The 16410-nt window shown below is 45.0% G+C and overlaps 1 protein-coding gene across 1 annotated transcript in view; it reads right to left on the reverse strand.

Annotated features, from left to right (window-relative positions):
* The window catches only part of LOC124721828 (UBX domain-containing protein 4-like), a 138794-nt gene that overhangs the window by 64204 nt on the left and 58180 nt on the right, over window positions 1–16410 (reverse strand). The window lies entirely within an intron of this gene.

Genomic DNA, 16410 nt, shown 5'->3' on the forward strand with positions numbered 1-16410 from the left:
GAAAATGTTCACACAAGAATCAATCAAATCACAGAAATGATCAATAATAGGACTGAACAGTTACTTCCTATTGAAGACGATTATTTTTTTACTTTTTTGACTCATCTGATGGGTTCTTTAAGACAGTTGCTTCACAATGGTACATAAATGAAGTTTTCATCACTGGCTGACACCTAGTTAATAAACTGAAAGTTGGAAATGTTCTGTCAGAGAGGCATCAAGCTCATGCAGGACTACAATAAAAAAAACAAGAAACACGTTTCAGATTGTAGCCGAGTATTGCCTTAAATTTTCAGGACACAAAAGAGACTATATAAAAAAAATGAATTTTTAAAAGAAAATGTGGTTTCCTCACATAATTTCCCTAAGAAATGTTGTACACAGCACTGTCTATAGTTTGTACTGCAAAATTTTATACCACGATATTAATATTACATTTGAACATAATAAAGTTATAAAAATCAAATACTGTATAGAAGTATTTTTGGATAAAAAATAAACAACAAGATTTTTTAGCGAATTTAGGGGCTAAGTGGTACCCCTTTTCCTACTGTGCCCAAATTGCAAACAACTTTTTTTTTTAGTAATAGAACCAAAATAGGAGTAGCACAGATAAAATTTCAGGTCTGGAAAATAAGGGCCACCGTAATCCACACTGTTATTCTGTTCTTATTTCCCCATTCTACTATGTATCACACACTATTTACACTGCCTGCAAAAGAGGGAGGATGCTGGTGCCAGATTCCTACCCCATTCCCTTGCTGTCTGCCTCTCCCCCTTTCTACCACACTTAGACCACTTCACTCTACAGAAAGATGAATCTGTGTCATCTGCACACAACGATATTTTCAACATAAAAGTTTAGGCTGGAATCATGACAAGCTAGATTTTAATTTAAAATATGTGTGGATACTTGCCTAACCAGTTACATTGGAGAACAAATACTGCAACATAATCAGTTTCCTGCATTTGTTTATGTGAATTCCACTCTCCACGTGATGTCACCATCAACAGAAGTTGAAATTCCAAGAGATGTCACCCAACCACTGACAAGCTTGAACACCATCATAAAAGAAGACGGTCATCTCCTGATGGTATTAATCTTTGAAAGCTTGAGTTTAACTATCATTTGATGTGGTCTGAACACCAAGAAAATTTTATACAAGGATACCATCACAAAATACTTCAGCATCATATACTGCCTCAGACTGCATTACACATCAGCCAGAGTGACACACACACACACACACACACACACACACACACACACACACACTACAAGGATATGGACACCATCAAACACACTCCACAGGTACCTTGGGGAGGATCCAAAAAGTAATAAGATGAATGTCTGAGCATAAGCACCATAAGATTATGGCTTCTTTTTGAGAGGCTTGGAGTGACGTTACCACTCCTTAGTATTCTTTGAATGCTTGCAGTTTGACGAGGTTTCTGGTAGTTTGTCATCTCTCTTGCCATGACTTCATAACACAGTGTTGCAAATGTGCCCTTAGGTCAGTGCCCAAAGTTCCCAGATATAACCATTGTTTTGGCTCCTTAGCCAGCCTGTCATTGAGTCCACTGCCTGGTGGGCCCATGTCACTGAGTGTCTAAAGGAAAGTTGTAGAGGTTCCAGCACTGTGTGTGTCTTAAGAGTAGATTATGGATATTAAGAAATCAGTATCTTTGGTGAGTAGTATAGTTGTATTGCCTGCAGTCCACTCGGGGACTGCATGTGAGAAAGTCCTGGGTTGGAAGAGTTCTGATGTGTTTTAGATCTCTAGATACATAGCAGTGAGATCTGTCATGTATATGCTGCATGTATTTGGTAGTGAGTGTTGCTCATGGCTGCCCATGTTCATCTAGGCATAGCCAACATGACTGTTGACCTGTCTTTGTGCACAATTCCAAATTCCAAAACATGAATAATCATGAAGGATGATGTAGAATATGCATGGGTTGTTGGTGGCATTATGGTTTCCCTTGAAACCATACGAAATTCATACTACTGGCCAGAGGACATACCCCACAGGAGATCATGATGTGGTTTGGTTACACGGCATGCTGATAAATTTGATGAATGAAACAATAAGTTAACTGGTACCAGTCAAGAGGTCATCAAAGTTGCATGTCAGCAGGTCTGCCTGTTCAGAGATGATTCACAAGTTGTTGCATACTTCGAGGTTGGAAAAGAATAGGATAACAAGGTTGTCCAGACCTCTGGTTTATCATGATTGCATAACTGACAGTAGTTGCCAGCAGTTGTTAGATGACGACTTCTACATGGAGACTGTCAACTGCATTTGCACAAGAGGCTCCAATTGCTAGCCTTACTCCATCACTATTGTGTACAGGGTCAAATAACTGATGTATAGATGGTGATGCTAAACCGTAAGACATGCATCCAAAGTCCATTCCATTCCCCTGGAGGTGTTGCTGAGGCAATAGAGCATTAGGTTTCCTCATCAAGTTCGTCTTTAGTTGGCATGGTAACTTGTCAGTCTGTTGTCAGATCTAAATAGTGGAATTCTTCAACTATTTGTAGCAGATGATCTAAGTTAGGCACAGGGTGGGGCTGTACAAACCTGAGTCTACAGAAATGTATTACACATGATTTTGCTTATGAGGAATGATACACATGATCATTAGCCCAGTCATGCAACTTCTGTATGGCATTCCATAGTGTGCAATGATGTAGAGCTGCAATATAAGCAGTAATAATCAGTGCAATATCTGAGAGACTTTCAGTTACATCACAAAGAGGGTAGCACACAGTAGTTAAAACATTCCAGAGAACGGGGTCCCACAGTCATCAGTATTAAGGGTTGTACCCAGTTGGATCCAAAACAGTCTACGAGATAAAAAGTTTTCACTGGAAAAAATTGGCAAGCAGCTCCAGAAACCACACTTACGAAGTGTGGATAAAATGCTGAAGAGCCACGTTGTGTCATACACATTTCGTAGGTCAAAGAATACAGTGATCAGTTGTCAGGCTGTGTTAAGGCACCATGGATCACAAATTCTTGGGACAGATGGTCAGTAGTGGACAGAGTTTTTTGGAAACAATAATGGAATTGAGTAAGCAGCTCATCAGATTTCAAACACCAACAGTCATTTACTAAACACTCTTCCCAATAATTAACCTGAGCTGACTGTCAGAAAAATTGGTCTGTAATTATCTACGTTTGCTGCTTCTTTTCGTGGTTTCAAGATGGAGACCAATGAGAAGCAATTATCCTCCTCCTATATTCAATTAAAAATCTCTAGCATACTTTTATTACTGCTATTACTGATGTGCTGCAGTTCTTGATTACGTATTTTGTCAGGCCATAAGAGAGTATCCCAACATAAAACAAATGTGCTATCCCTTTCATCTACAGAGACTTTAGAAGTTGGTAGGTATCGAGAGAGGAAGAATAAATTGCTGTGCTCTGCCAGGTGTTAGTGATTTGCAGAGGCAGTACAGTAACTGCTACGCACAGACACTCCAGCAGTGTGCTGCTTGAGGTTTTGCTATATGTGAGGCCATGGGGTTGGTACTAAAGTCTCTATTAACAGAGATGCTAGAGATTCTTGTTGACAAAGAACAACCACAAATGTGGCAGAATTTAGCCTATATTAAAGAGAATAGGGTATGAACTCTCATAGAAGACACACATTGTTTCCAACATTTATTTTAACATTTTTTTAAATTACAAACTGTGATCTCAACTGGACGCATTTAAATAAAATGAAGTCATCCACTGACAGATGGTGTTTATGATGTTGAATATTTCCTCTATGTTCTGTAATGCCTTAAGCTACTTCTTCAGAGCACCATGGTAAAGGTTTCCATTGGGGAGGGCCCAAAGATTAGTGGATTGTTGCATCCGCAGTGCGCACCATAGTAGCAGTAGCATCTCATACCACATCATCGATTGCTTCCTCCTGCTCAATGTCAGTCAGCACCTTGAAGGTGTAGACCTGTCAGTCAGTGGTTCTAAGAAACTAGCACAGTACAAATTAATTATTTCTTTGGTCTGGTAGGGATACTATAATTGGGAGACTGTCACTCTCACAGAGGTATTCGTGAACATCCTACTGGGTTGCAGTGGTAAGTATTTGACTGCAAACTGGGATATCCACTGTTGAGCAAGTACCATGGGCAATGGTAAAATATGTTGCAGGTCCTATGTTTAGCAAGCAGAGTTCATACAGAGAGTAGTCTTTCTTGCAGTTGCCCTCTACTCTTCTTAGTGCTGCTACCCCATTAATGTTTCTGAACACTAAAATCCCATAACAACATAACGGGGGGGGGGGGGGGGGGGTAATTGTTGTTCCACAAGCTTGCCTTCTCTTGGTAAGAGATTTGAGAGCTGGGGGATCTTGGTACTGTTACTGTCATAAGTTACAGAGGTCTGCTAGGTGCTGATACTGACTATTCCATTTCCACTGAAGTAATGTTAAGAAAAGGGAGTTGAAGACAATGAGGAAGAAAAGGCATGTAGGTCATTTTACTGGTTGTTTCTATAGTTCCTGTGAGGATTGTGTAAAACATATGGGCTTATCTGCTTTCAAGGAGGGTTTGGATCTGATGTAGTGCCAGATCAGACTCTGTTTTTCTTTTCTTTTTCTTTCTTTTTCAGTTTCTAATTCTGAAGATGATGACAACTGGGCCATTCTGTGACCAACACCTGAAGCTTTTTCTATTACTGTCAGCTAGCATTGGGCCACAGACCTGCTCTCTTTTGGAAGGGTACCTCAGTTGGTGTCCCCCTATGTACTGACGTCAGAGGACGTTGGGATTTCTCCAGCTGCACCTGTGAGGAGGCATCTGTTGTAGCCATGTGTTTGGAAGTTGAAGTGGTTGGTATCTTCAACTGAGGATGAGTAGTCTGACTTATTATACGGCTACGGCCACTAAGAGAAGATATAGGTAGACACTGACCACTTTTTCGGATGGGAGATTAGATATGGTGTTTGCAAACTTAATTGCTATGTTGAACGGATGGAGCTGTTCACATTTAATTCTCATCATGAAGAAGGATAGTCACTGAATGTTTTATACTCATATTTTCGTTCCGTCCTTGTGTACAGAGCAAGTTGTCGAACAGGAGAATGCTGTCCTGCACAATTAACACTCTTGGGTATATCTTTGTGCAGTGCTCTTCCAAAATTGCCACAAGCAGATTCAGCAGTGGATCAGGAGGACATGTGTCCAAAATGCAAGCACTGAAAACATTTCATAGTCGGAGGAACCTAAGGTTAAATATCACATCTGCATAGTGTTACCTTAACCTTTTGGAGTAGGATGGTTCCTTAAAAATTAGGTATAAAAGCACCCATATCTATTTGATTGTCCTTTGGAGCTCTCTGGATACAATACACAAAATCGACAACTACTCATTTTAGGTTGGCACATTATTTGTCATCACTCTGAATCTCTATGGAATATGATGTCTTAAATCATACTGAGGCTTTTATGTGGACTGATAGTGACTGGGCCCCCAGTTTATCATTACTTCTGCAAACCTATCCTTCATATGTTCCTCAAAGTATAACTGGCCACTGTGACATAATTACTTTCTGAATTATAGCTGCTAGCTCCATCTGCTAAGATGGCAGGGTCAGTAGGGTCATTTGTTTCCACAAGTTTGATATATTTCATTTGGGGGCCATCTACCGTATTTACTCGAATCTAAGCCGCACTCGAATCTAAGCCGCACCTGAAAAATGAGACTCGAAATCAAGGGGAAAAAAAATTACGGAATCTAAGCCGCACCTGAAATTTGAGACTCTAAATTCAAGGGGAGAGAAAAGTTTTAGGCCGCACCTCCAAATCGAAAGAAAGTTGGTCCGTTGTAATATGAGACAATTTAGGTCGAATGAATGACGATACAGCTACAGTAGTTTGGTTCGAGTCGTAAGCTTACCAGGTAGCCATTGCTATGCGGGTGCTTCATATGTATTTATACGGGTACCCTTCCTTTTTCACGTGCTTCGTCTGGTTTGCATTGATTGCTTATTTTTCTTTGATCTGATAAGTGCCGTTCTCTTTGTTATAGGTGTTTACGTCACTCTAAGCTGAAAATGCATTATTGTACTGTGTCATGCATTGTTTGTCGCATTTTCGCATTTTGATAATGAGTGTTTACGACCTGTCGCCGCTCGTGGCGGCTGTGGAGACTGTATCATGTGATGATTCCAGAGTCTGAAGCATGTTTATTGATAGGTTCATTACGAAGTTCCGTATGATTTGGGAGGGGGGGGGGGGGATAGGAAGATTTCTTCAACTTATCATTTATGAAAGAAGAGAAAAGATACTGCTGGCAGCTTGGAAGACTAAGGAGCTTGGCCAACGCCTGCAATGAAGTGGCACACGTTCCCAAGGCAATGTACTGCTCCCAGCATTCCATCTTACCAGATTTAATTTGGCAGTGAGTCTCAGTGCAAAGCAGCTTAAAAGTGAGGAGGATGCTGTGTGAAGAATGTTGCTCGAGACATTTTAGGACCCTTCAGCAATCCTGAACCACTGTTGCAAATGTCTTTACTCTGCCATGGCACTGGTCACCGGTGGAGGGGCACAGTAGAAAGGCGAACAGCAGCTCCAGCACAGCAGCACATGTAATCTCGTCTACGATGTCTCCCGTAACCTCGACCAAATCTGACGGGGAAGGAGGGGGGGAGGGGGGGGGGGGCGCAAATGTGACAGCAGAGGTGTACAACCTGCTAGATGGCTCTTTGAAGAGCCCAAAATGGTAACTGATCCATCAGGTGCACACAGGGGAGTGAGAAGATGACCAGAATGTAGCCTCTGTCACAAAGATTGTTGTGTTGCGAGGACTGGAGTGGTGCAACAAGACTGGGGAATTAGATCTTAACATTGACAGCTGAAAACGTGACATGGTGGCACTGAAGTCGGTAGGAATACTGTAATTAAGGAGACATTGCTCAGGATCAGAAAGCAGCTGGTCAATCAGAAGGCCACTACCAGACAAAGTGGTATTTACCCTCAGGGGATGGTGCACAATGAAATCCTCAAGTAGGTGAAAAGGGAAGATAAGTATATCCCCTGCCAGGAGGTAAATAAATGCTACATATGGAGAATGCTGGGGAAGTTTTGCACTCATACAGCTATTGCTTCCAACATGGTACGGAGGGGTATCCACTCACTGATGATATCTGGACGAAACAATGCACAGCAAACTTGAAGAGTTGGGGAACAGTCATCAGTGAACTGAGTGTGTTTGAGAGCTATACAAATCACAGATCAAGATGACATTAGCTGTAGTTCTGGCAGGTGACATTAATATCCACTGCAATTCCACTGGAGGTTGGGACTGTCCACGTTAGACACAAAGCAGAAAGGGAGAACAGGTCATGCCCCGGTATCACTGTCACCAGTGGTGGTGGAAAACACCAAATAACATCAGTTCAGAGTTCGAAAGCATCGGGGGATCTGGTGTGCCTGGGGTCACTGGAGTAGCCTTACACTGAGATTTCTTCTTCTTCTTCTCCTCTTTCATAACTTTTGTCGGTAGTGATCCCTCTAAGGGCTTGTCTGCTGTGGGTGTAGGAACAGAAGAAGAGCAGGTAGCCCTGGGACCCACAGCCTAACGCTGCTTCTGTCCTGGCTAGTACTGGGCCTTTTATCCGAGGTGTTTGGAGAGGGAGCTCTTTCACCGATGGACACTGGAGGATGAAGCTGCTTCTCCATTTGGGTGTGAGTATGAGACTTCCACTGATGGTATGACAGCAACCATCAGATGGGAGGCCCATCACCCCTGGTCAGGTTTATTTGTGTTGAAGGAGTAAATATGCTAGATACTACTGATTACCTGGCCACAGTAGTGGCAAAAGTCAGTATCAGGCTGGATACCAATGATGATATTTTTTCTGAGCTTCAAAATGTGAGAGACAATCTGTGATCTTCAGTTCCTATATTCTGCATTTGTTGAGGTAGTCAGCACACTTTGGGGATTGGGCAGGGTGGCATCCCCACATCTGACACAGGTAGGTGGCAATGCAGTGAAGCATGAAATGGCTGGCCATAGTCTCCACAAATCAGATCGTATGTACACTAGACAGAGGTTGCCCAGAGCACTGGCATGTAAAGCATCACATTGGGGAGTGGTGGGTGGGTGGGTGGGTGGGTGTATGGGGGGGGGGGGGGGGGGTGTGTAGGAAGTACAGCTCCCAGCTCCGCATAAGAGCAGTAACACAATTTTGACCTCTCCTGGAAGCAAATCATCCCTAAAATGAATGAATGAATGTGTCAGTGTCTAATTTATTGTTTTCTTCATAACAATTAGCACTAAACTGCTATCTATTGTAAGATACTGCTGGGACAAACAGGACACTTTGTTTCACGATGGCAAATGCCATGATGCCACTTACTCCAAGCAAGAGCTTTCACAACAGGCACCATCTGGCCACAGCAAAGGCCACTTGGCAGAATGGCTGTGTCTGGCATCTTGGTCCCCCAAAATGGATAGGCATCTACTCTTCAGCATGAACAGTTGGAACTGTTGGTTGTGAAACAGAGTAAAGTAACTTGGACGGGCGGGCATCTGATACAGTGATCAGATAGTTTGCATAGAGCTATTTGTGTCTGATCCTCAGTGGGGGGATACCATCTTCCACCAGGATATTGTCTGTGAGGGCTGTAAGGGAGACTTGAGTTGCCAACAATCAATCACTGTGGTGGACAGATCTAACAAGTACTGTACTGATGGTGCTGCTGACCCATAGGCAACACATCCATACTCCAGGTGGGATAAAATCAAAGCTTTGTAGAACTGCAGAAATGTGTAGTCTGCTCCACGGAAGGTGTTGCAGAGAAATCTGAGTGTATTAAGTTTCCTCATGCAATGTGCCTTTAGCTGGCATACATCTGGTAACCTTATTAACTTATCAAACAAAAGATCTAAAAATTTGAAATTTTGAACAACTTCAAGTAACTGGTTACCAAGGCAAAGTTTTGGGTGAGGAAGCACAGCACTGAGTTGACAAAAGTTAATGACACAAGTTTTCATGGAAGAAAATTGATACCCATGATTCAGGGCGCAGTTTTGCACTTTCTGTATGGCTCCCCAAAGTTAGCACTCTGTGGGGGCATATTGACAGAGTTGTGATTCAAGAAAAGTGTGTCCACACACAAGACAGGGAGACTGGGTCCCATGGCAGTTTCTCTAGTAGGAAGAAGGATGGGGGCAGCTTTTGCTTTACATATTGGTCAGTGAGACTTGAACTTATGCCGACCTGGAACAGTGGGAGGGATAGGAAATTCTGTATAACGATGGGTAAGCAAACTCAGAAACCCAACTCGTGCAGTGTGGACAGGATGTGATAATATCAGATGATATTGTATGCCTTCTGCAGATCAAAGAACATGGCGACCAGTTATCGGTTATGTGGGAACACATTGCACACTTCAGGTTTCAGGCACATCCGTTGGTCTGGACTGATCACCTGAGAGCTGCATTCAAATTTCCATAATTTTTTTTTTATTTTTATTTCTTTTTCCCCTGGCTTCCAGGCATCAACACAGCCATCAGTTGAGCATTCTTTCAAACATTTTACACAGCCCATTTAGTTGGTAATTAGTCAAAATTTGTGTCTCATTTCCTGATTTCAGGATAGAAATAATTCTCTCCCACCAATGAGAGGGTGTGTTTTATGTTGTCGTTGATAAAGTATTCAAGCATTTCATTGTTGATTTTGTTAGGTTCATGGGCTGTGTCTTGGCACTCTGCTACGACACTGTGGAGCTTCCATTCACTAAATTGAACATTGTATGATTCGAGGCCTTGCACAAGGAAGGATAAGGAGTTTCACTCCACCAGGTTTTATGGTTCATGAATAGTGACATTTATCAGTAACCAAGGGATCAGTACAGACGTCAACGTTGAAGGAGATGCAAGGAACTACTGTGGACGGCTGTAGGCTGCAAATGGAGTGGAGTTTAGTTCATACTTGCAATGAGAGGGTGTGCCTCACACAGATGATATATACTGTTCCCAACACCCCCACTTTCTCCATTTTAATAAAAACTATGCTTTCACTGACATCCCTTGAATCTTTTTCAATGTCCCATAAAAGGATGGTGCTTGTGTTACTGCAGTGGCCTCCTACACTCTCTGATAGTCACATTTATTTCTTATGACCACATGGCATTGATTTCCATTGGGGAGGGCCTGAGGACTAGGATATCGCTGCTTCCACAGCATGTATAATTGTGTCAATAGGATCTTGTAGAACTCCTTTGATATCCTTCTTTTCATTGGCTTCAAAAGTTGCTTTCAAAGTGAAAGCTTCACAGTTGGCTTTCCGAAGCAGCCAGTGTAGTGCATATGCCATTGTCACTGGTTTGAGAAAGAAGAGAGTGATAGGAAAATGGTCACTGTTACAGAAGTCCCCATGGATGTTAAGTTGCATCAAGTGTGAGATGCTCAGGTTGCAGATTGTAATGTCTGTGGCCTATTATGTCTTGTAGGCTGAACTGAAATGTGTTGTAACTTCACTGTTAAGTAGGCATACTTCTTTTTCTGATGCGCAGAGAAGTGTCAACACTGAAGTTCTCTAGTAGGAAGAAGGATGGGGGCAGCTGTTCCGCTAGGTCCACCAGCCCGTTATATGGCATGCATCTGTGTGGAAGGCAAGTAGATATTACGGACTGTTTCTCTGATATGTGAAATGGACTGGCCAGCTTCCAATATAGTGATGGTTGGTTGGTTTAAAGAGGGGGGGCGGGGGGGGGGGGGCGGGGAAGGGACCATACTATGAGGTCACTGGTCCCTTGTTCCTAATAAAACAATACCACAAGTGTGATAATGAAAGAGATGAGATGTATAAAACAAAACGGGAAGAAAGGAAAAACCACAAGAATGAAGGAAAGGCAACGAACACTAAAAGGAACAAAGGAGGACAAGAAAACAGAGACGCTGGAAACAGAAGAGAGTAAAACAAGAAAGCTGATTACAGTGGTTGGCTGACCACAAGAATAAAAAGGAGAAGCCAGCCACTGTGCACTAGAGTGGAGGACACAGAGGGACAAAAGACATGCACTAAAACTTAGATCAAATGATAAAACCAACCCCCACGAATAAAACGAAGAACTAAATCAGCCAATGAGGCATTGTCAGATAAAATGAGCGGCAATGAGTCTGGTAAACCAAGATTTCGTCGCTGGGCAGTCAAAGTGGGACAGTGCACCAGAATATGGGCCACTGTCAACCGGGCTCCGCACCGAGACTGGGGCCGGTCTTCACAGCGCAAGAGGTAACCATGGGTCGCCCAAGTGTGGCCAATGTGGAACCCCCAGAGGACACCTGATTCCCTGCAAGAGGCCCACATGGAATACTTCCACACTTTCATAGTGTCCTTAATGATACACAGTTTGTGGTGTGTACTGTTATGCCATTCCATCTCCTACAGCCAAAAAACCCTACGGAGTAGGTCAGATTGCAGGTCAGGTTCGGAGATACCCATCTTCAAAAGTGGTTTCCGCGTAGCCTGTTTGGCCAGCCTGTCGGCAAGTTTGTTGCCTGGGATGCCGACGTGTCCTCGGGTCCATACGAACACCACTGAATGACGGGATGGATGCTACCAAACGATGGCGAGGGTAGCATTGGTTGACAGCTTGTAGGCTGCTCAAGGAGTCAGTGTGCAGAAGAAACGATTCCTCGGGGCATGAATGGATATACTGAAGAGTATGAGATATGGCCACCAGCTCTGCTGTGAATACACTGCAGCCATTGCGCAAGGAATGCTGTTCAATATGTCCTCCATGGACATATGCAAAGCCAACGTGAGCATCAGCCATCAAGCCATCGGTGTAAACCACTTCATAGCCTTGGTACTTTTCAAGAACCGAGAGGAGGTGGCAGCAGAGAGCCACAGGTCTAACTGAGTACTTAGGGCCATGTGAAAGGTCCACCATGGAGGTGTACGTGAATGGACCTCAAGTACAGGTGGTAAAGGCAAGGACTCCACTTAGAAAGAAAGGATCGGACACAAACTGCAACTGGAAGCCCTGAACTGGGCCGGCAATGTGGAAGATGAACCACCGTGGGTGGAAAAAGGAGACAGTGACTCTGATGCGCAGGAGAACTACGAACATGTACTATATAACTGGCCAGCAGTTGTGCACACCTAACCTGCAATGGAGACACTCCAGCTTCCACAAGCACACTGATCGCCGGACTCATCCTAATAGCTCCTGTCGCTAGGCGAACACCACAGTGGTGCACTGGGTCGATTAAACGCAACGCTGAGGGTGCCGCCAAACCATAAACCAGACTCCTATCATCAAGGCGGGATTGAACAAGGGCTCTGCAAAGCTGCAGCAGCGTAGAGCGATCTGCAACCCAGTTGGTGTTTCTCAGGCAGCGGAGGGTATTGAGATGCTGCCAGCACTTTCGCTTAAACTGACGAAGGTCAGGAAGCCAAGTCAGTCGGGCGTTGAAAACCAGTCCTAAGAATCAATATGTCTCCAATAGAGTGAGAGGATCATCATTAGGGTAAAGTTCTGATTCTGGATGAATGGTACGACGCTGACAGAAGTGCATAACACATGAAATTGCGGCTGAAAACCATGGGATAGAGCCCATGACTGCACCTTGTGGATGGCTCCCTGTAGGTGCTGCTCAGCAAACACCAGTACTGGTGGAGCAGTATGAAATGCAGAAGCCATCTGTATACAGAGAAGGTGAGATGGACGGCCCTACAGCTGTTGCTAGACCATTAATGGCCACTAAAAATAGAGAGATACTCAATACAGAGACCTGCGCGACCTCATTCTCTGGATATGGGGGGACTATGGGAGGCACCAACTTGAACATGGAAAGTACGAAGCGACAGGAAATCCTGGATAAAAGTAAAGAGTGGGCCTCAGTGGTCCCACTCGTATACTGTGGCAAGGATATGACATCACCAGGTTGTGTCATACGCTTTTCGTACATCAAAAAAGATGGCAAAAGGGTGTTGGCGTCTGGAAAATGCTGCTCGGATGGTAGACTCTAGGGACACAAGATTAACAGTGGTAGAGCGACCCTGGAGGAAGCCGCCCCGACATGGAGCCAGTAGGCCACATGACTCCAGGACCCGACCCAACCCAACTGTTGACTCACCATACGTTCCAGCAGCTTACAAAAAATGTTGGTGAGGCTGATGGTCTGATAACTATCCACATCAAGCAGGTTTTTACTGGGTTTGAGCACCGGAATGATGGTACCCTCCCACCACTGCGATGGAAAGATGCCATCACACCAGATCCGGTTGAAAATGATACGGATATGTCGCTTGTAGTCAGATGAGAGATGTTTAATCATCTGGCTATGGATCCGATCAGGCCCAGGAGCCGTGTCAGGGCGATGCGCATGGGCACTGAGGAGCTCCCATTCAGTAAATTGGGCATTATAAGATTCATTGTGGCATGTAATAAACGAGGGGACTTTCCCTTCCAGCTGCCGTTTGAGAGTGCGAAAGGCTGGGGTGTAATTCTCCAACGCAGCGACTCCAGCATAGTGTTCAGCAATCGCGTTTGTGTTGGTGGATAACAGGCCATTTATGTTAACACCATGAACACCTATTGGGGTCTGGTACCCAAAAACACGTTTGATCTTTGCCCAGACTTGGGAAGGTGACGTATGGCACACAATGGTCGAGACATCTCTCTCCCAACACTCCTGCTTCAGTCATTTGGTAAACGTGAGCACGGATCCATTTAAAGGCTATAAGATGCTCCAGGCAAGGCTGCCCCTTATGCCGCTGTAGAGCTTTTTGACGCTCCTTTAATTGCCTCAGCGATTTTCGGCGACCACCGAGCCGAGGGATGTCTTTCGCTGAGGGCACCCAAAGGAGTGAGGGATCGTGTTTTCTGCCACAGAAACAATTGTTGTAATCACCTGCTCAACCATCAAATCAATGTTCCCGTGTGGGGGAGATTCAACGGTGACAGCAGAGGTGAAAGTTTCCCAGTCTGCCTTGTTTAAAGCCCATCTGGGGAGGCGTCTGTGGGCTTGATGCCAAGGCACTGACAGGAAGATGGGGAAGTGGTCACTGCCACACAGGTCATCATGTACTCTCCAGTGGATACATGGGAGAAGTCCTGGGCTGCAAATTGTTAAATCAATGGCCAAGTAACTACCATGAGCCACACTGAAATGTGTGGTGGCCCCAGCATTTAAGAGGCAGAGGTCAAACTGAGACAGTAAAGTTTCAGCATCTCTGCCTCAGCCACTAAGCACGGTGCCACCCCACAAGGGGTTATGGGCATTAAAATACCACAAAAGTAGGAAAGGTTTAGGGAGTTGATCAATCAGTGCAGATAATACATTCAGGGATACTACACCATCTGGAGCAAGATATACATTGCAGACAGTTATTTCCTGTGTCACACTTATTCTGACAGCCACAGTTTCATGAGGGGTTTGAAGGGGCACAGGTTCACTACATACTGTGTTTAATACATAAAAGTAAACTCCACCTAACACACATTACAGTCGCTACAGTTCCTGTAGTATCCCTTATAGCCACGGAGGGCAGTGGTCCGCATTGCTGGGAACTAGGTTTCCTGGAGGGCAATGCAGAAAGCAGGTGTAAAGCTTAACAGTTGCCATAGTTCAACCAGGTAGTGGAAAAAACCGCTGCAATTCCACTAGAGGATGACATCATCGTGAGACTGGGAAGGCACTGAACATTCAATGAGGCAGTTTACACCTCAGGGTCACCTGCTGCCACCAACTTCTTGCCTGAGCAGTCAATATCCATTGTCTGAGGGTTCGACGAGATCTAAGTTCTCTGTGGACGCCAGAATCTCCACCTCATCCACAGACGCAGACGCAGAGCTTGGAGGTAGCGATGGTGTGGGTGCCACCGCAATTCCTTTGGTCTTGGTAACCTTCTTTTTGGATTTCTCTTACTGTTCCTTGGGTTTCCCTGGCTGGGAGGACTTCACTGATTCAGTCTCCGCGACTGAGGATGAGCATGAAGCCCTGCGACCAGCTCCTTTTGGGCTCTTCTGCCACTGGCGGGCCTCATCTTTCCCACTAGCAGAAACCCAAGGGACCCCTTCATAGCAAGAACAGCCGAAGAAGTTTTACACTTCTCCAGCTTAGAAGTGGGGACGGATGTCCCCGATGTTGAGGGGTGTTGCTCCTGAAGTAGGTGGTGCAGGAGCAACAGGGAGGGAAGTGCCCCCCACCATCAAGGGGGTAGGTGTAGTCTTCTGGCTCTGAGAGGTCACAGCGGGTTGGCAGAGATGATGGTGCTAGAACTGTTGTAGTGGCAGTGTAGGACGCTGTCAGGCATTCAAATTTCCTCTTAGCCTCAGTGTAGGTCGGTCGGTCCAGGGTCTTGTACTCCATGATTTTCCTTTCTTTCAGGAGAATCCTGCAGTCTGGCGAGCAGGGTGAATGGTGATCTCCACAGATGACACAGATAGGAGGTGGGGCACATGGAGTATTGGGCATCCGCAATCTCGACATGTGACGCTGGAAGTACAGCGTGAAGACATATGACCGAAATTCTAACATTTAAAGAAACGCATTGGGAGATGGATATAGGGTTTTACATCACAGTGGTAAACCATCATCTTGACCTTCTCGAAGGCCAAGATGAAGGCACTGGTGGCGACTTGATTATCCCTCGAACCCCGGAGGACACGCCTAACGAAATGTACACCTCACTGTTCCAAACTGGTGCACAGATCATCTTCGGGTTGCAAAAGAAGGTCCCTGTCAAATATGATACCCTGGATCATATTTAAGCTCTTATGAGGCATGATGGTTATAGAAACATCCTCCAGCTTGTCACAAGCGAGTAATGCCCATGACTGGACAGATGATGGAGTTTTGATCGAGACTGACCAACATCTCATTTTGGACAAGCCCTCCACCTCCCCAAACTTGTCTTCTAAATGCTCAACAAAACCACTGAGGCTTCATTGTCATGAAAGATTCCCCATCATCTCTCTAACATACTAGGTACCAGGGCTAATAAGAGCCACTGCCATCCTTAGCCTGACGTTCCTCCCACGGTGTGGCCTGGGAGGGGAACGATTTGGGATCGTACTTCTGTGCATTGAATTGAGCCTGTGAACACTTACAGACTGCTGGTGTTCGACCACCAGCAAGAGATGATGTACTATGCTTCATCATGGGTCATCCACCCTGATGCCACCCACTCCGACCAGGGGCCCTCCCCACAGGTGCCACCCAGCCACAGCAATGGCCAGCTGGCAGGATGGCCATTGCTGGGAGTCCTGATGCCCCAGGGGAATGGGCATCTACCCCTTGGAATACGTGGGGAGTTAACGGCACAGGCAACATCAGAGTGATCCCTGTGTGGTCAGGGGGCTACAACCAACAGGGTACATGGCAGTCCCACCACAGCGGACTGGCTACCGTGCTGGATATCAGGTGCAACCAA

This window comes from Schistocerca piceifrons, chromosome X (assembly GCF_021461385.2).
Source record: "Schistocerca piceifrons isolate TAMUIC-IGC-003096 chromosome X, iqSchPice1.1, whole genome shotgun sequence".
Lineage (NCBI taxonomy): Eukaryota > Metazoa > Arthropoda > Insecta > Orthoptera > Acrididae > Schistocerca > Schistocerca piceifrons.